Here is a 19,837-nt window from a genome sequence, read left to right on the forward strand (position 1 = left end):
CGTTTTACGCACCTTTTTGCTTTGTATTTATTAATGGGATTTATGAACTGCAGGCTTCAGCTAACAGGCATCATGTCAACATACAATGCAGGGCTTAAACAGTTGAGATTCAGGGTTCCTGCAGCTTTTTCTTCTTCCTTCTTCCTATACAGTACAGGAGAGTCTGGGATAGTTTTCAAAACTTTACATCTACAGTTTGGCTGGAGTACAAATCGGAATCTGGGTATCTCCAACACTCTAGAACAGGGACAGGGATAGTTTGGACTATGTCAACTTCAGATAGTTTGGATAATAACTCCTGCAGCCCTTTACCTTGTCCATTCAACCATCAAGAGCCAGTTGGGCTTGAGGTCCAGAGCCATGCTTTCCACCCCTCCATGCAGTGCTAACTTCCCTATGGCGCTTCTGCACCCTTGTCAAGGGAAAGGCTCAACATTCAAGTTTCTGGTTTCCAAACAGGAGGGCCTGTCCCAAGGGCCCTGCAACCAGGGGTCTACCAGCTGCTTGGCAGTTCGACTCCCCTCAGCCTCTACCAACAGGGCCACAAGGCAAGGGTTAATGGGAGTTGGACTCCAAAACATGCGTGAGGCGCCAGGAAGCCAACCTCCAAGATGAGAAAAGGGCAGGCAGGCTCCAAGCGCAGGCAGAAAGAGTCGCGTGGCTCGCCTCTGGAAAGGAGCGAAGCTCGCCCGGCCCGAGCGCGCGCGCTATTTGAGAAAGGACGAAATGTAATACCCGACACGGGCGGGGTCTCCCACTGATGTAACAGGAAGCGGGAATGTTTCCCTTCGGCTGCTGATAAGTTACAACCTCACAAGGCGTCTAAGCGCTCCTCGCGGCAGACGCAGCCGTCGTCCTTCTCGGTGGCAGCGCGCGGGCTCCCTTGAAGACGTCTGCTGACTGGATTGTACCTAGACATGTAGGGGCAGCTAGCGGGATCGCTGTTCTTATTTTTAATCATTTCCGCTCCTCCCTCGGTCTCTTCTCTTTTTTTACCTCATTTTTTGGGGTGGTTGTGGTTGGGACTCTTTCTTCCGAAACCGGGAAAAGCCAACTCAATTGATTCCCGATACTAAGCTCAGGAAGAAACAGCTTTCGGTGAGTAAAAAAAAAAAAAAAGGATGGTGAAAGATTATGAGGGGCGGAAGGAGAGAAATACGACCCTTCTAAAGTTGTTTGCGGGGGGTAAGGTTCGAAAAGTTGAGGAAGGAAATTTCGATCCAGGTTCTGTTTGTTGCTGTTCGCTTTTTAAGAAAAAGGTGGAAGGAGCGGTGGGGAGGTGAGGGGAGCGCCCCCTTTCCCAGTGCTGCTCGATAATTGCCTGCAACTATAAACGAGTGCTCCTCTGTGCGTGTTAGAAAGCCGATCCAAAGCGGGCTTCTTCAGCCGGGAGTTGCGTTTGACACATGCGTGTCATGCTTTGGCTGCCTGCGAAATTGTGAAAAGGGGCGAATCGAGTTTTACTCCAGACTCCAGGCATCTGGAACCCTACAGAATTTGGAAGCGTGAGAGGAGAAACGGTCTTCTGCATCAAATTCTGGGTCGGGTGTAGTAGGCATCTCTTTCTGAAAAAGAAAAGTCGACGGAAGAAGGGAGCGAGAATGAGCGAGCTGTGCGGTCTTTGTAGCTCGCCGCCCGCCCCCCAGCCCCGGCGTTTCAGGGGTTTCATCGCGGCGCGAGAGCTTTAGCAGTGAGGCCGGGCCCTTCGCCCCTCCAGTCCCAAAGGAGATGGAAAGTTGCGTGTGTGAAACTGTGAGCGAAATGTAAAACAGCACTAAGGTTACAGCTTCGTCTGAAGTCGGGCAAATCAGAAGTAAATCCCTTGGGGTTTGGGGGCGCTATTTCCAAAGAGCGCGCGGTTGTATTACTCGTCTGAGAAACATCTTTTAGATTCAGGGAGATTTATAGGATATGCAGCGGGAGTCAGGTTGGTGGTTCGCGAATAAAAGCAAAATCCGAGACTGGGTATAGGTCAGTACCTTTATTTGGACCCATCAGAATGACACAAAAATTGTGCACTTTTTTTTTTTTTAAACTATTCTTCAAACAGCAGGGCTTAGTTAATTCTTTTCTATCTATGAAGTACATGACCTAAGTTTTAGCCTTAGAGGCATGTTGTTGTTGTTGTTGTTTATTCCTTCAGTCACTTCCGACTCTTTGTGACTTCATGGACCAGCCCACGCCAGAGCTTCCTGTCGGTCGTCATCACCCCCAGCTCCCCAAGGGACGAGTCCGTCACCTCTAGAATATCATTCATCCACCTTGCCCTTGGTCGGCCCCTCTTCCTTTTGCCCTCCACTCTCCCTAGCATCAGCATCTTCTCCAGGCTGTCCTGTCTTCTCATTATGTGGCCAAAGTATTTCAGTTTTGCCTTTAATATCATTCCCTCAAGTGAGCAGTCTGGCTTTATTTCCTGGAGGATGGACTGGTTTGATCTTCTTGCAGTCCAAGGCACTCTCAGAATTTTCCTCCAACAAGGAAAAGGGGAATGTTACTTACCCCTTTACTGTTGTTAATATCTTCCCTGAGGATGAGCTGAGGAATACAAAAGCTTGCAAACTCTTTGGTGGCCTTTTGGCTGGTTGCGATGAAGGTAATACCATTCTATGGCCTTGATGCTTTTTTCTTGCTTGGAATCAGGCAGGATGCTTAAAGCAGAAACCTGCGGATTAATTTGGTTTTGCCCCATATTGCTGTTTCAAGTCTTTGAAGTAAAACTGTCCCATTGATTCCAGGTGAATATGATGAAGATGATAATTTTAGATGTATATAAGCCATTAGGCTTCTAAGCTATATAGTTTTAATCCTAAATACATTTATTTAAATGTATGCAAATTTCACACTGAATCTGCTTTTGATTAAGTATGATTGATCTTGTGATTAAGTATGATTGATCTTGTGATGTTGGCAGAGGGGGACTCACTATTAGGTCTTCTCTGATTCTGAGGTTGATAAATAGTATTGCTTATCTCTTGTATCTTCTATTTTAAAACGTGGCCATTATGAAAATGTGGATGGATAGAATATAATGGGTTGACCCAGAACAGCATTATCTAATCTAATCTAATCTAATCTAATCTAATCCCACCCCCATGCGTTAGGAAGGAGTGCCTACACGTGAATTGTATTACCATGACACTCAGCTTTGGTGCTTGATTTTCACTGTACAAAGCAGGAAGTGCGAAAGGATGATCATAAGTGATGAACTCTCCATAGCAAACATCCCCAAAAGATGAATACATGATGATAGGAGAATTAAGAAATGCCTACTGATTGCTGAAAGAAAATGCCAATATTGCAATAAATAAGAACGTAGCTCCTTAACTCTGTGAGTGTGGGATTTGCCTTTTATTTTGCCCATCTGAAACTATCCTTAAGTGCTTGGAGCACAGCTCTCCTTTATTTTGGATGTCTGGAAATTAGCGGAAGGCATTTCAAGGAATTCTTTACAAATAGGTGCTGGCTGAGAAACAGAATTATGTGCTTCAAAGAGACTGGCTTTTGCATATAGGAAACGCAAACCCTAAAGATAAAACTGATTATATAAAGCAGTGAAATTAAACAAATATGATTTAAGATTGCCTTCCATATCTGGTGCATTCCAGAGATGTCAGAGAATTGTGGTACTAGTAGTCCCAATATCTCTGGAGGGCATCAGGTTGAAAAAATCTGGTTTAAGGTTTGCACCTTTTAAGTATTTAATAACAATAAATGTTTATTTGAAACAACAGTAATTTAAAAAAATGGCACAAGATTAATTTTCAAGCAAGTACTTTACAGGTACTTTGGGAGTTTGGGGGATATTCTAGCCTAAAAGTTTGCAAGATGCTGAAGTAGACTTGGGTTTCTTGGAATATGAAATTGAAGGAGTATCTACTCCAGTGGTTAGAAATTGTGTTGTTTGTGAAAAGATCCCTTATATTATTTTTCAGTATTTAAATTTGCTTCTCTGATATTTTCATATGTCATTATTTTTGTCTTCTAAACAATTAAGGATTGAATAAAATATTTTGAGATGGATTAAGTAAAATTTGACTTTTCATTGACAAAATTAGATGGATTGTTGTTTATTCGTTTAGTCGCTTCCGACTCTTCATGGACCAGCCCACGCCAGAGCTTCCTGTCGGTTGTCAACACCCCCAGCTCCCCCAGGGACGAGTCCATCACCTCTAGAATATCATCCATCCATCTTGCCCTTGGTCGGCCCCTCTTCCTTTTGCCCTCCACTCTCCCTAGCATCAGCATCTTCTCCAGGGTGTCCTGTCTTCTCATTATGTGGCCAAAGTATTTCAGTTTTGCCTTTAATATCATTCCCTCAAGTGAGCAGTCTGGCTTTATTTCCTGGAGGATGGACTGGTTGGATCTTCTTGCAGTCCAAGGAACTCTCAGAATTTTCCTCCAAATTAGATGGATGCTGACTGGGATTAAGTCAAGAAAGCTGGATAATTGACCGCCCTCTGAATAAAATAATGTTCACAGATTTATAACTTCAAAGAAGAATGCCATTGGTCAATTAAATAACATTTAGTAGTGGTATAGTGTCATGTGGTAAAACTGTTTATTAGTTATAATGACAGTCCTCTTGTAAGGGAAACCAGTATTATTATTTTAACTCAGAAATGATGAGTAAAAGAGAAAGGCTGACAAGATGATGTAATTAGTTAGGCTTAAATCATAAGTCACCTTTTGCTTAAATTCCTCAATGATGTGAATATATAGTTCTGCTGACACTAGGGCACTTGTAACAGTCTGTAAGAGGGAATTGCAGAAAAAATAGATGTCTTCCTCTGAAAGTCTCTCTTCTGCCCAGTCATTTAAAGAGGCAGGAGCCCTGTTCTGTTTTTTATTCCATCCCATCCCATCCTTCATTAACACAAGAAGACAAGCTCTGTTGGATCACACCAAAAGCCTCTCTTACCCAACATCCTGTTTCCCATAGCGAACAACTTTTGAGGTGCCTGCAAAGCAGGGCACAGGAGCAATTCTCACATGCCACAGTAAAGCCTCAGAGATGGTTTTTAGCATCTCGTGGAAAAGACAGCAAATAGGAAAGCCAAAGATCAGAAAGCAAAGAAGAGTTCAAATGTGAGTTGTAGACACTTTTGCAAAAGTATCCGAGAGGAGTGCATCTTCAGCAGATGATTTTTTTTTAAATGCTCCATCTACCAAAATAAGGAAATTCAACAAGATTATTTGAAATTTCTCAGTTTGGTCAGTTTGTTTTGTTTGGAAGAGCTTTCAGTAAAAGTACTTTAGAAGATAGGGTGAAAAAATAAGCTTCTTTGATTTAGTCTATGAAAATAAAATTGTATAGTAGATCTATTGTTGATCATATTTAATAGAACTGGAACGTGTGAATTGACCTTTGGCCTAAATTGGAAGGGACTTGTTGAATCTAATCTGGTTAGAATTTTAAAACCATTCTTTTGGAATAAATAAATACTCAGTTTGTGGTTGTTTCTCTGAGTCCCTCAGCAATTTTGGAAAAATTATGATCCCTGTCTTTGTACAGAGAAGGTTTGGTATTTTTTTGGTTCTGAAGATCTAAAATTATGTCATAATTTGCAGTTGATGCATAATTATTATTACTTACTGTACCATGTGAAGGATTTCAGCAATTGTCAGTGAAATGTACCATCAGTTCTGTAAGCAGTATGCATAGTGTAATCTGCTGATACCTTAAATGCAAATCATCCCTATTCATCCAGAGATAATAAAAACAGCAAGATAACTGTCTAAGCACCTACTGATGTCAGCTGCATCATCATCAGGATTTGCATGGATTGCTACCTACTTTTTTCAGATGATATATGAATGACACATTAAAACCTGGACTGTTGGGCATGGTATGGGAGAGAGAGGTAAGTGTGGGAGCTACCTGGTCTGTTATAAATAACTGTACATCCATATGTCAGAACCTATCTGATCGCCTCAAAAATATCACTGTATAAAAACTTAAAAGCTCTTGCTTTTTGCATTGAACAACATAAATTGATAGCATGTACTTTATAAATGTATGGCCTTAATTAGTTTCATTTTCAATCTGGAAAAAATAGGATTGTCAGAGGGCATATTTTAAAAAATTAAAAAAACAACAGAACAGTTTAAAGAATTAAAAAAAACAAAAACAGATTGGAGTTGATAGCACTTGGCTTCTAAATCAACAGTGCTTGACATTTATACCATACTTTCAAGTCTCCAGACTTTTCACATGCATTGTCTAGCCACAATCTTTGCAGCTAGCTTGTAAATTTAATCAATATTATACTGTGGATGAGGAAGACTAAGAGATAGCAGTGAAATCATAACAGAAGTTGAATTGCTCTCTTAGCCATTGCACCACACCACCTATACTTCTCTCATCTTTGATATTCTCACTTGGTTCTCAACCATTCATTGACATTCATTTTAGACTTAGATCTATTGTATGTAGTTGCATATATTACATACATCTGAGGAAAAAAATCTGGATTTAGCCCACTCCATATCTTATCCCAATTTAGGCAACACTTTGCTTGTTCGTGCGTGTCTGTGTGCATGTGTGTGTGGGGGGGTTTCTATTGATTTTGTACTGTTGAAGGTTCTCCCTTCAGATAATTGATTTTACAGACACAGTTATTTTTCTTTCTGGTTTGAAAACTTGGAAACTACAGAAATGATTTGCTTTTTAAATAAAATGATTTACAATTGGAAATGATCTCTACCCATAGAATGATGCTTCTGTTTTATAAGTTTCTGCCTAAGTGGTATTCTTTTTTGAGTAAAACTTTCCCAGTGTATGTTGACACACACATTTTATTTTATTTTGTCTCTTTCTTTGTGTATGAGAGAGAGATGTAAATGCAGAATAAGTTTTGTGAGTGATTGATAAAAAATATATTCAGAAATTCAAAATAATTGACCACAAGAATGGTAACCAGAACTCTACCCTCATAATAGATTCATGCTCTTGATTTTCCTGATACAAGTTGCCAAATTATGTATTGATTTTAATATAAAATAAGCAACCTTATTGGCATGTATTGTAAGAGGGGAAAGAGAAGTATGTAGGTGAAAATATTTTTACTTGTGGACTAAAGAATCCTGTTTAAGTCTGTTTTTTCATTGGGATGTTTAATACAAAGATTCAGGTATGCACGCCTGTCTTTTACGCATTAAGTAAATCTTTTTTCTTGGCTGGATGTGCTAAAATGGAAATCAGAAAAGCTTGGACTTTTATTTCTATATATTTTTCTACAGAAAACTGGCAGTTTAATTATATAACGCACAAGTAACGTTACGGGGGCATATAGAATGCAAAAGATTCCACGGGATACTGCATTTACTACATTATCTTACTGCTTTCACTTAAATATAGTATGTTTAGTGTTTTGCATTTTAAGATAAATATTTTTCCTCATATTATATATCTCACAGATCAGGCTCAAACTATTAAATTTTAAGGACAAAAGTGAAGTTAGCACGGTTTTGTAAAATTCAGAACACAACAAATTTCATTTTAAAGAAATATAAACGTTAAAGACTTGCAAACAGTTTGAATGAAAAAGATGAGAATACATTCAACGGGAGCACTACTGGTGCTGTTTCTGCTACTACAACCACTAGCACCGCCGAACAGTTTTGAAAATCAAAAAATCTTTGACGTACAAATTAGTTACTGGAAATGTTGTCATGGGACAGTTTTCTTTGGAGCCATCAGATTACTGTTAATGGAAATATCCTGAGTTAAATCCTTTGTTTATCGCAGCCTTGGGAGAAGAAGTTAAGCAAATAGTTAATGCTGTGTTTAGTCCATTGTATAATAACGAGCTAGAGAGAAGGACAGAGTCATTTTCTCACTATCTGTTAAACTGAAGTATATAGATTATGCCTGCTAAATCCCACTGGTTTATGTCAGGGTGAAAGTTACAGGGAGCCTTGTGCGTTTTATGATAAATGACCTAGATCCCAGGAGCTGTGAAGCCAGTTCCATATGCCCAAAAGAGTTGTACTTTTGGTGAACCTTCCCCTTTCCTAAAGTAAACAGCTTTGGAAGCAGAGGAATTGGAAAAGTAGTTTTGTGCCTTTGTACAGGTATAATTTACTTATGCACACACACATATCCAGTTAGTTCTCAACAGCAGCCTAAACGTCCTTTTTAAACTTTTATTTCCATCTATCTTTCATAGAATAATAATGGATTAGATCCAGACTATAACAGCTGAACGTTCATTGAAGGAGTTAATAGGAGAAGACCCCTGGGATTTTCATCCCTTTGATTTCAGTGGGACCTGGATGCAACCATTGGAATCTGTATTCAGTTAACTAAAAATAACTTTTTTAAAAGTTCCAAGGAAAACTTTTCTAATGTAGAAAAAATATTGTTGAGCGGACAGCCTTTTGCTTACATTGAGATCCTATGAATGAAAATTCACATCTCTTAGGCTTTTTATCCATGGAATCCAGCAGGTGTCACTCTGGGGACTGGGTTTTAGCAACTTAAATGGTTTTGAAGATAAAATTTGTTGAAAAAATAAATTTACTTTATAATCCATTCTCTTAGAAACATTTTTAATGCCAGCTTCTCTCTCTTTCTATGCCTCTCTCTCTGTTCCCTCTTGGTATTATCAACTTTGTGATTTCTGGGGTAGTTTCTTGTAGATAGCAGTTGGCTACAGCTTAAATTGAAATAAATTACAATTTGTATTCATCTTCTCAAACTGGGTGGCTTCCAGGTGCCTTGGACTACAGTTACCTTCAGTACATGCTGACTATATTGGGGATGGGCATAACCAATGGCATAAGACTGGTTTAGATCTTTATCTGCGTTATAAAACAATGCTGCCATAGAATGCCCCATTATAAGAATGTGCTGCTGACATGCGTCAGCTACAGAGGAGTGTTCCGATGGTAATGAGAACATCATCAGATTGTCATTAGAAGGAAAATGCCTTGCCGGTAAGAGATTCAGTTGTGCATTAAAGGCATTATAAAAAGGTTTGTCTGAATGTCCAATGATGTCTGTAATCAAGTTTTTTGAAAGAGCATATCTATTTGCTTTCAGTAGATGTGTGTGTATGTGTGTGTGTGTGTGTGTGTTTCTGCATGCATGTGTGTTGAAACTATCTTAGGGGCTCTGTGGTGAACTGATCTATAATTATGCCCATGTGAGTTAACAGAAGTAGGTTTTCTACCTTGAGTTTTAGTTATTTTTATGTGAGTTACTGGTCTTGGTGGCTCTCTAGGATAATATGGCAAAGGAGATCCATCTGTATACTGCATAGACATGGTAGCTGATTTGTGCAGAAAAAGGAAGGGATCATACAACCTGCTGCTTATTAGGAGATAAAAGGTAAGCATATTCTTATAAACAAAATCTAGGCACAGCTTATGTAAATGTGATCATTACAAATTGGAAGTTATCCTTTCTAGTCCAAATAACCTCCATTTAATTTGTAGACAACTTCAAGGACTGGCTACATCACCAACTATGCATGCACTCTGTCTATAAGAACTATTCACATGTCTTTATTTCCTAAGAATGAAATTTGCCGGTCAGTCAGAACTTATGCAGCATATGACCAAAGTTGAATACAACTAAGTGCTGCTGTAAGCTAGCCTAAAAGTAGTGAAATGGCTTGGCAATTTATAGTACCCTGATATGATATTATTATTAGAATTTCTAACCAACCAGTCCCTGAACTGGAAAGAAGCAGTAAATGTAATTAATCAGTGCACACATCCAGAAGTTGCAACCTCAGGCTACATAAAACATCCCTGTTTCCTTTCTTTCCTATGTAAGTCCATCCTGTTCCTCTTTTATTTTGTTCCATTTCCTCTACACCAATGGTACAGAATTAGTCATTTTGGCACATTTAAAAAATGTGGCCAGGCAAACTTTTCAAACTATGTTCTATTTGTGGGGGGGGGGGCATTATGCTCAAACAAAGTACAGTGGTATTTTAGGAGGCAAACTCACTAAACAACTTTATGGTGAATAATACTGCTGAGACATTGTTGCTTAGGTACTGCCAAAGAAAAGTTATAAGTAATTATGCATTCCAAAAATGGTCTCTTTGGTAAGACAAGAAATGTGCAAAAGCTGAACACCTTTCTTCCCAGCTCAGTATGTCATATATTAGACCCAAACATTGTACTTAATCACAACATGGTAGAATTGGTTTAAGCTTCACATGTGGTGTAAACTTAGCTATTGTGATTTATAAACATGATTAGTAGAATGTATTAAGTAGCTTCATAAGCACATTTTCATAACACAGTCATAGTTTCCACTGTGTGAATCCACTGTTTCCCATTTTATGAAAGGTTAGAAACAATTTTTATTGGATTTTAGAACATGGCATGATCTTAAGGTAGGTCTTCAACCACAATTTGCTGTTCCTTTAAATACCGTTTTTTTTTTTTTCCTTTCTTATAGGAAACTATTTGGATAACTATGGTTATCCAAAAGTTTCTTGGTATGGTTGCAATGTACCTTAAAAGGAAGGGCAGACTGAGAGAGAGGCATGGTTGATTAAATCAAGAGTTTTACTGTAAACTGGGTCAGTATTAGGCCCAATGCCATTCTTAAGTTTTTTCTTTCTGAGCTGTATGGTTTTCTCAATTTTATATCCTACTCTTCGTCTCTGGGACAATATCCTTGAGCAACATAATTGCCCTTACGAGAAGTACTTAGGCTAACTTATGGTATCTAAGCATCTCAAGGATACCAAGTGAACAAGACTAAAATCCAGAATTCTCTGGCCCATGCCCAGGTACTAGATCATACCATCTAGCTCTATGACTAAAATTTGATTTGTATAGATTGTGTTTGCAAGACTATTCCCTGGATAATGAATAGGTTCTCCACAAAACTAAACGGCATATATCATATAAATATGGAGGCCTGTGAAAAGAATTATACAGACTCATGTTTAGTTCCTGAGTGAAGGCAAATGCAATAGAAAAGAAAAGGTCTTTACCCCAACTGTCTTCTTGCCTTGTATTGTGCAAATGAAACTGAACAATTATGCAGCGTGGTTAGAAAAAGAATTAAATTACCACAGTCAGCTTCATACATTTATTATATACTTAACTGATCATGAGCTCCATGAACTTGAAGTAGGGTGAATGGATGGTCAGAAAATCCCATTCAAGCCAGGTTTTGCTGCCTATCTGGCAGAACAGGTTTTCTTTTATTCTCACCTGAATATATAGAGGAGAAGAAAAATGGTACAAGGATATTTCAAGGTGACCCTATCACTCTGCAAATGCTGTAGCTGTTTAACTGTTTATCTGATTCTACCTTCTTTCTCTTCCTCAGTGACTCTGATGTAATTAGAGATGAAATACTGAATTGGGTGTACTACTTTTTAGTGTTCCCATCCCTCAGGACAGTTTTATTGTTTTGTTATAGTGGGTTAAATCAAGTTTTGCACTCAGATATTCACTGAATTAAGGGAACAGGTTGGCATTTTTGTTGATTTCCCTTTCCTACTGCAGCTTCCTGTGTCTTCTTAAAAGATACTCTGAGGGGTTGGAGTCTTCTAAAATAATTGTGGTGGGGAATGATGGTGGGGTATAGATGAAAGATCTCAATTTTCTTTTCCTTTCTTCTAATGGTCAGCTTTGGTAAGTCTGAAGGTTAGCTTTGTATGAAATGCATTGGAAAGTGCCATTTCCTTTTCATTCTCTCATGAATATTTATTATCAATGTCTATACAGATTTATAAACACAGAGAAGGTGAAATAAAAGACACAATAAGGAGAAATACCGCTTTGCTTTTATTGCAGTCTTTTCCCTTGGTCACATGGAAATGTTTGTATAAAATACAGAACAAAAATGAAAAGAAGATACTTGACATTCTCTCATGCTTTCTGGAAAGATGGAACCTGATCTACACCTGTAGAACAGTTTTGTTTAAAGACACAAAGATGGACGTGAATCTGCTGACACCCGAAGTTTCTCCTGGAGTCCTGTTACAACACATGGAAGGCTACATCTCAGAACGATTATATGGGTAGCAGCATAACTGTATTTTCAATGTTTGGCAAGCTTCTGCTATGGGTTGATGGGGAGGTCAGGGTTGGGGGAGGATACTTGTCTCTTGTGGAAGTGTAGCTGATGTTCTAAACTGATTCTGTCATTCCATCAGTTTGAAGCTTTCCACTTGAGGCCCCTTTTTCTGTTAAACTCTTTGACCTAAAACTTACCCCAACTCAAAAACATGTTATAACCAACCATGAAATGGGTTCTTCTTCGTGCTTAGGTAAACAGCTCAAAGAACTAGTGATGTTTCTCACTAGTGGTGTTGAAGATAAGAACAGCTGATAAACACAACATGGAAAGAAACAACCTGATCTTAGAACTAAATATCCTTAATTGTAATGCTTAAAAAATAGGACTGTTATTTTTAAGAGGCCTCAGAACCACATGCAGCATTGGGTCTCTGCTGAAGTTAAATAGGTACTGCTATTCAAGGCTGTGACAGCTGATGTGGAGTAGGCAGTGAAGGAAAGAGAGCTAAAGAAGACAACTCTGAGATGTTGAGGTAGAATATGGAGGAGAAGCTCATAGGATGTTAGAAATGTATGAAGCCCTCTCCAGCCAATCAAATTCCTCATCTGGAATTCAATTTGAGCTTCAGAAATCCCATAAGGAACAGGGAAAGCTAGGAAGGTGATCCTCTTAAGAGAAAGAAGAAAAGTTAAGCGGAGAAAGAAGGAGAAGTGCAAAGAAAGTGTTACGGGAACAATGTATAGTTTAGTTTAATTTCAGTTATTTTATTTTATTCTTTAAATGTGTATATTATTTTAGTCTCCATTTCTTAGAAAAGGCCAGCTGTTGCTAGGCTCCCAACTGAATAGAGGAACTACTGATGCTGAGGCATTTTTTTTTAAAGGTGGATTGGGATCAAAGTTAATCAAATACTGTACACTTTAGTCAATTGATTTACAATCTTATGAATCTTTACTTAGAAGAAAAATGAAAAGTAAGGATGTGCTTGGAAAGTAAATTCCACTGAATTTGTGTTTGTCTGTGTCGTCTGTGTAGCAACTTTATGAAAGATTAAAATTACAACAGTAAAAACTAATACAAATTGGGGAAAAAATAGAATAGAAAAAGAAGAGTAGAAGGTGCAGGAAAGAAAGAAAAATAGAAAAGAAAGAAAAAATATAGTAAAGAAAAAGAAAAGAAATATATAAAGAAATGACTTCCCCCTTCATCACAACAAGTATAAACAATTTTAGTAACTTATCACCTTCTCTTAAAATACAACAAATGATCTCTTCTTCCCGTATTCCATCTCTTATCTATAAACAAATCCATAAAGCCTCGTCATTTCAATCCTGATGTCAGCAGAAGTCCATTAAGGGTTACCAGAGATAACAACACATCTCTTTTAAGCTTGATCAAATAAACCAAACTTATATTCCTTTTATTTTTCGCAGTCTTGATCTTTAGTCCCTTCAAATAATGTCCTAGAACTTGATTTCTTTTCATTTTTATTTTGTCCCTTCTCAAAAAATTCTTCAAGGCTTTAGCAAGCCTCTTTTGTAAATCCAATATAGGAAAATTATCCAGGTCACTCTCTTGGTTTGTTATTTGTATATCTCTTTCAAGTATCAAGACATCAGCTGGTTTCTTTTGCATGTCCAGTGTAGCGACTTTTTCCATATCATTCTTGTAGCCCGGCATTTTTAAATCCACTTTCAGATCCGTCTCAGTCTTGTCTGGTAAAACTTGTTCCTCTTCCATAACATCTTTTAAACACAGTCTATCTATAGAGGCAGACACTCTTAAAATTAACTTCTGGGTCCATTGTTCAAAAGTATCCTTCAATATGTCCAGTGTTTAAAATATTTTGCTCCATTCTGTATTAGTAAGTCAAATTTAAGTATTCTTCTTCTTTAATTGTAATCTTTAGTTCCTTTTGGTTCCTTCTAGTGTCCGACTGTCAAAGTCCCATCCTTTCATTTTTTTTAAAAGAATTCAAAACAAAAGCATTTTCCCATGGGAAGGATTCTTATCATTAATTACAAAATCTTACTTCAAATCCATCTGGACCCTTAGTCCATTTGTAACTTTCCAAAATCGAAGTTCTAACCACCCTTTTGCTGCTTATTCACACACACACACACACACACACAAATTTAAGTTCTTAAACTTGTAGTTAAAACTTCCTTTCACTAAGGATTGAAGGAAACTTACCCGGTGCTGTCAAACGTGTTGATCCAAAGGTTCCTAATAGCTGAAAGCAGAAACAGTTTCCAAAAGTGATTTGAAGAAGTATGCAAACCCAGTGTCCTTTCAATGGAACTGACCACGGTTTGAGCAAGTTGGCTCTTCCCTCATCTCCCAGAGCTCTAAACCTGCTGGAGACTGCTGTTTTGCATTCTCCTCACAAGGAGCAACTGTCTCAAGCACTTGTGGGCGATCTCAAGTCCTCTCCTTGTCTGGAGAGGAACTAGAAAGAGTCGGTCTACTTGCCAGCTCTTCATTCTGCTGCAGTCAGCAGCTCCACTTTTTGCCAAGCCATCTTCAGTTTCTTTGCTGGAAGTCCCAGCGTTCTTATTTGTAATATTGTAGTTTTTATTTGAAAAATTGATAAATTCAGATGAGATTAACAGATCTATAGAAAATGTGGCAATCCTGCAAGCTTTGGGTCATTTTACTTTTTAACATTATTGTTTAAATTTAATTTGGGGGTTCCACATGCAGCTTGGGACTTGAAGACACTGTGTTGCTCACTGTAGTGGTCCACAACAGCTTTTAATAGCAATGTAACTTTAAAAGGAAAAGGTTGGGAATAGCTGGACTAAACTCCAAATTATTATATATGAGCTCAGATATTATAATTTGAAGAAAGAAATTTTTGGCTATATGTGTGTACCCAGAGATTTTTGGCCAGATAGTTACAATGGATGAGTTACAGGATTAGTGGCTGAAATCTTGCTATCTTAAAATTAAGCTGCTGTTAGTGTAGCATTCAATACTTCAAACATGGAATATTTTATTTAAAGGTTTGTTCTGAAAGTTGTTGAGTCAGTAAATTGGGTTCTTTCAAATCATTTTGGATGCATCTCATGCTTTGTTTTAATTATTTGGTGGTTCTTACAAGAGTAACAGTGATATCAAAACCTTTTTCTTATTGGGGTAGAAAAACTATGTGCAACCATGGTACTGTGAGTGGGCCTCAACACAGTGGAATTCCCCCATAAGATACATAATCATAGACAGCTAGCAAGCTGGGGAAAACACTAGACTAGATCCTACCTTCTATTATCTGTCTGCAGGCAATTGCTTTTGAAAAGTGAGACATTGAATTCTGTCATCTCCTGCCTTCCAATTGATGCAAATTGATGCAACTAGGAAGGACCATAGTTGTTGTGTTCTACTCCTAGCATATCTAGTTCACAGCAAAAAGGCTCACAATCGCTGAAGAACTGCTAACAGCTAATGTACTTTACTGAACTAGCTAGACCATTGATCTGATTCAGAATATCATGCCGTACAGTATATTCCTAATCTAGACTGTGGCTTACTATCTCAGTGAAAAATATGCTTCGATACTTCAGAAATGGTCTGTTTCACAGTGCTCTGGTATTATTCATAAGCCCTCACAAGTGGCTGGATATGTGAGGTTGTAAATTATGGTCTGGGAATTGAAAATGGCTCATTGGAATGCTAATTTCAACATCCTTCTTTGAAAAGCTACCATTTAGTCATTGAGTGATCTGAGGACATACAATATTGCAACTTTTCCCAGTCTTGGTGCCATCCAGATGTGTAAACCTCTGTTCCCAGAATCCTCAGCAATAAACTATGCTGGCTGAAAATCTATGGGAGTGGAAATCCCAGGCTGCAGCATTGTACAATTGCTGCTTTCTGTAGCCTGTGGCGTGCTGGCAGACCGTTTCATCAGCTGCAAAACTCTCCGTAGCTCCACCAGTTGTTGTTTTTTTTCTGTTATATGGGAGAAAGTACAAGAATTGACATGGTCTAAAAAAGTTCTTAAAATGATTAATATTATCTATTTTTGTTGTTTGAAAAAGCAAAAAAATAATCTGGGGAATGCCTACCATAATACGTGCTCATGCTTTTATTATACGTAGCAGAAGCGGGCAAGATTTTGCATTCCAAATATTGTTGGACAGCAGCTCCCATCATTCCTAGACTGCTGAAAGAATTGGTTTGACTACTTAGTAAATTGAATTATATTGAATTATATAGCACATGTTAAGTAAGCAGCAATCTGGGCTATATTTATTTGGGTAGAAAGATGACTAGCCCAAACCCATATTCTTAGCTCAGACACTGCTGCTTGTCGTTCCTACAGTGTGCAATGTTTCTTTCATACCTGTCATAATTGAACATTTTCCCAATCAATCAATGCATGTAATAGACCCACTGAACTTTTCTGTCCCTATATGATCTCTGTGGAGTCAATCTGATTGTGTTAGCCATTTGAAGAAAGCTTTGTACTTTCTTAGTATTCACTAGTTTCCTGTGTGTTCAGCATTGGATTAATAAAATGTCCTTTATACGGTAAATAATGTTGAGCTTTGTACCAGGATTTAGCAGTAAGTTTACAGAACTCTAAACATTTAACCTTGAAGTCAGCTCTCAGCTAGTTTTGGCAGCAGGGTCCCAGACATAATATGGCTAGATTAGAAACTTCATTGCAGACAAGGATGCAGCTACAACACATCAGTTGAGTGCCCACTGCATTGCAAAGAAATGAAGTACTTCATGCATCTATAATCCAGAAAATATATTCTAGGTTACTTCTTCCTGCCTTTCTGAATTAATGGATATTGGGCAGCTCCCCTGATGGCCTTGAGAGGCAACCAAAATACATAAAAGTTTTCTGTAGTCTGGAAATAAGCCTCAACCCTTACAAAAACCTAGCTGAAATCAAAGCTGCTTCTTACCATCTGTGCCCATAAACAGAGAAATGAAAATATGTTGGTTGCATGTTGCCCTTATTTAATTTTTATTTTTTATATATATATAATCCCTTTTTTTAGACCACAAATGGAAACAGCTACAAAAATGTCCTGGGAAAAGGCAGAAGCTGCACTCTCACTCTTTGTCTTGGTTTATTTATAGCTTGCTGATTATTAAAATGTGTAAAGTATCCAAAAATCTTACCAGAAAGGCCATTCTAATGAGATTCCCATCCTGATCACCCATAGGAAGTTGGAACAGCTTCTTAAACAACACAACAGCTGATTTACCTGAATGGAACAGGGCTACTGAATCATTCTGAATGTCTGTCCTTTGCCTCTTTCCAGCCTATCTATGCCTGACCTCCAATTTCATTTTCCACACAATCTGCACATTTGGAAGGAAACATCTTTGCATTTTCTTCACTCCTGGGCTTTTTACCCATCAACAAAGCATCCAATTTCCTTTTCCTTTCTCAGACCCATTTGATAAGATGACTAATCTTTTCCATATAGTGAAATGCACATTGAAGGACAATTAAGTGGATAGTTTTCATTTGTTTAGAGAGAACCAATGTATTAGGATAAAAGCTGTATGAATAAACACTTTTAAGAGTTGTCTAGTCTCAAAAATGTACATCCTCTTATGGCCTGATGAACACAGTTTTGCTAGAGAACTCCCAATAGTATGAGTGTTTGTCAATTGTTACATCTTCAGCAACTTGGTTGAATAATCAGGCTGGACAATAAAGGCTTCTGCTTTGGCACAGATTGCATTTGATTAACCACATCTTTGTTGTTGTTGTTTTCCAAACACAGCATGCTGTGATTAATCCGAACTAGGGTCAGCTTCACGCATGTTTACTTGAAATGGTGTATTCTGTGGCTGCCCTGTTTAAAGTAGCCATTGTTAAGATCTGGAGTTAAAAAGAGTGCATGAGCTGAGGGAAAGTCTTAACTAGTTCACATATATTTGGGTAGATGTCTGAATGTCTGATTAGTTCATTAATACATTTACAGTGTATTAATTTGCTTGGTCCCCTTGTGATATATCTCATTGCTGCACATGTTTCTGCCTTCTAGAAGCTGCTGTATAAGGCACCCAGGTAGTCCACTGAGTTTGGAATAACATTCTCTGAAATAATCTGCAACAACCGAGCATTTTTTTTAATTTCTTTTTCAGGCAAGTTGCCAAATGCAAATGGGTACAATATGCAGGGCATGTTCTTTACAGATTTTGGGCTTTGGGGTTGGCAGTGATGCAGAAATTATGTTGCTTTGTTTACTTGTTTTTGCTGTTATGTCAAGTGTTGAAGTGAATCCATTGCTATTGTGTCTCTGCTTGCTTCTAAGGCTGGTTGATAGGCAGGTACCTCAGACCCTAAAAAGTGTGCTTCATTGTTTACTTTCATTATTTGCTCTGGAGAGTTTGATTTCAAAAGAAAACTATCCTTGATCTCTCCCCCACCCCCAATACATCGGTATATTCAACATGGACTGCCATCCCACCTACTTTTGTGGCCCTAGGACAAAAAATGAAGGAGGAGGAAGCTTGCCTCAAGTTCCCATTGTTCCCATGTCGCTTGAAATATTTCGAATTTGTTCCATGATATTTAATTAAGATCTTCCCAAAAACTCTCTGCAGCTTCAGTTACTTTCCCCCAAATCTTATGTTTGGTTATTTCAATTTTCCCAGCGATGCTGCAATCTAGTATCAACAGGCATGGCAAGCTGTAGAGATGAACCCAGTCCTACGTCATTGTATTAAAGCAGCAAACAACGTTCATATTGGATTCCCTCCAGGTTAGTCTTGGAGGGGGCTGAGGGTAGCAATGAGTAAGGCCAGAACCAAAAACTGAATGGGAGAATCAGTATTCTCCTTCTCTGACATTCCCACTTCCTCTTTCTAACATGCTCTTCTCTCTTTCCTAGGAACAGATAACTGGCACCAACGTTCAGAATAGACATTTGCTTTTGAAATTATGCCAAGGGTTCCAAAGGTCACAAGTTACCCACCTCCATTCTGAGAGATCAGGAATGAGCTATAGGCTTGCTTATTTACCTTACATTTTTCTTCCTTGGTCTCATAGGCTTTCTCTATTACTGTTTCTAATGGTTACCCTCTACACTGGGCGGGCCATAGTCAGCATTAACTGCCAAGTAAAACAAATTCCTGAATCATGGTTTTGGATTCAGAGCAGCTCAGTTTGGGCAACATAGCAAGCTGTGTTCAAACCCATTTGGAAATCAAGGAAGAACTAGCTGTTTATGTTTATCTGTTAAAAAATGATATTTAATTATATATTTTTATTATCATTAGCCCCATTAAATGCTCTCGGGGTGAAAAGGTGGGATGTAATTTGTATGTAATACAAATAAACAAACATAAATTAAAATTGAAGATACAAATTGTATGTGTGAGAAAGAAGGTAGAAGTGGGGATAAAAAGCCCATGGCAAGTTTTAAATTCGAGTTGAACCATTCAGTATTAGTTCAATTTTGTGCATATTTGTTCCAAAACTGGACCAGTGTAGCTTTCTCTCAGATAAATATGCACAGAATTTTACATTACCAAAATACAATTTCTGTGTTTCTACTTTTTCAAAAGTTTAAAGCAGGTAGAGGATATAGATTGATGCCTTTTTATTGTGAGATACTTTGAAAACTTGTTCTTCCATTTTGCTGTCGATGTTCCTGCTTCTTAGGTTTTCCTTTGGATGGTTTTTAGGTTTTTAATTTAGTCTAGCTCCCTGGAGGTGATTAGCTGTTTTTAATATCCATTGTCCTAATTTCCTCTCTCCTTTCCTATATTGTGGACATTGCTGTCTCTTTTCATTCTTCAATGCAACAACAACAAAAATCAGATAATAAACTTTATTACAAATAATTATGTCAGTACCAACGCCTC

The 19,837-nt window shown here is 38.1% G+C and overlaps 1 protein-coding gene across 1 annotated transcript in view; it reads left to right on the forward strand.

Moving 5' to 3' along the window:
- Positions 1–783: 783 nt before the first annotated feature.
- Positions 784–19,837, forward strand: part of LOC134507442 (calcitonin gene-related peptide type 1 receptor-like) — a 79,830-nt gene continuing 60,776 nt past the window's right edge. The window contains exon 1 of the mRNA XM_063318089.1: positions 784–1,098. The gene's annotated coding sequence lies outside the window, so the exon portion shown is untranslated. The remainder of the gene's footprint in view (positions 1,099–19,837) is intronic.

This window comes from Candoia aspera, chromosome 1 (assembly GCF_035149785.1).
Source record: "Candoia aspera isolate rCanAsp1 chromosome 1, rCanAsp1.hap2, whole genome shotgun sequence".
NCBI lineage: Eukaryota > Metazoa > Chordata > Lepidosauria > Squamata > Boidae > Candoia > Candoia aspera.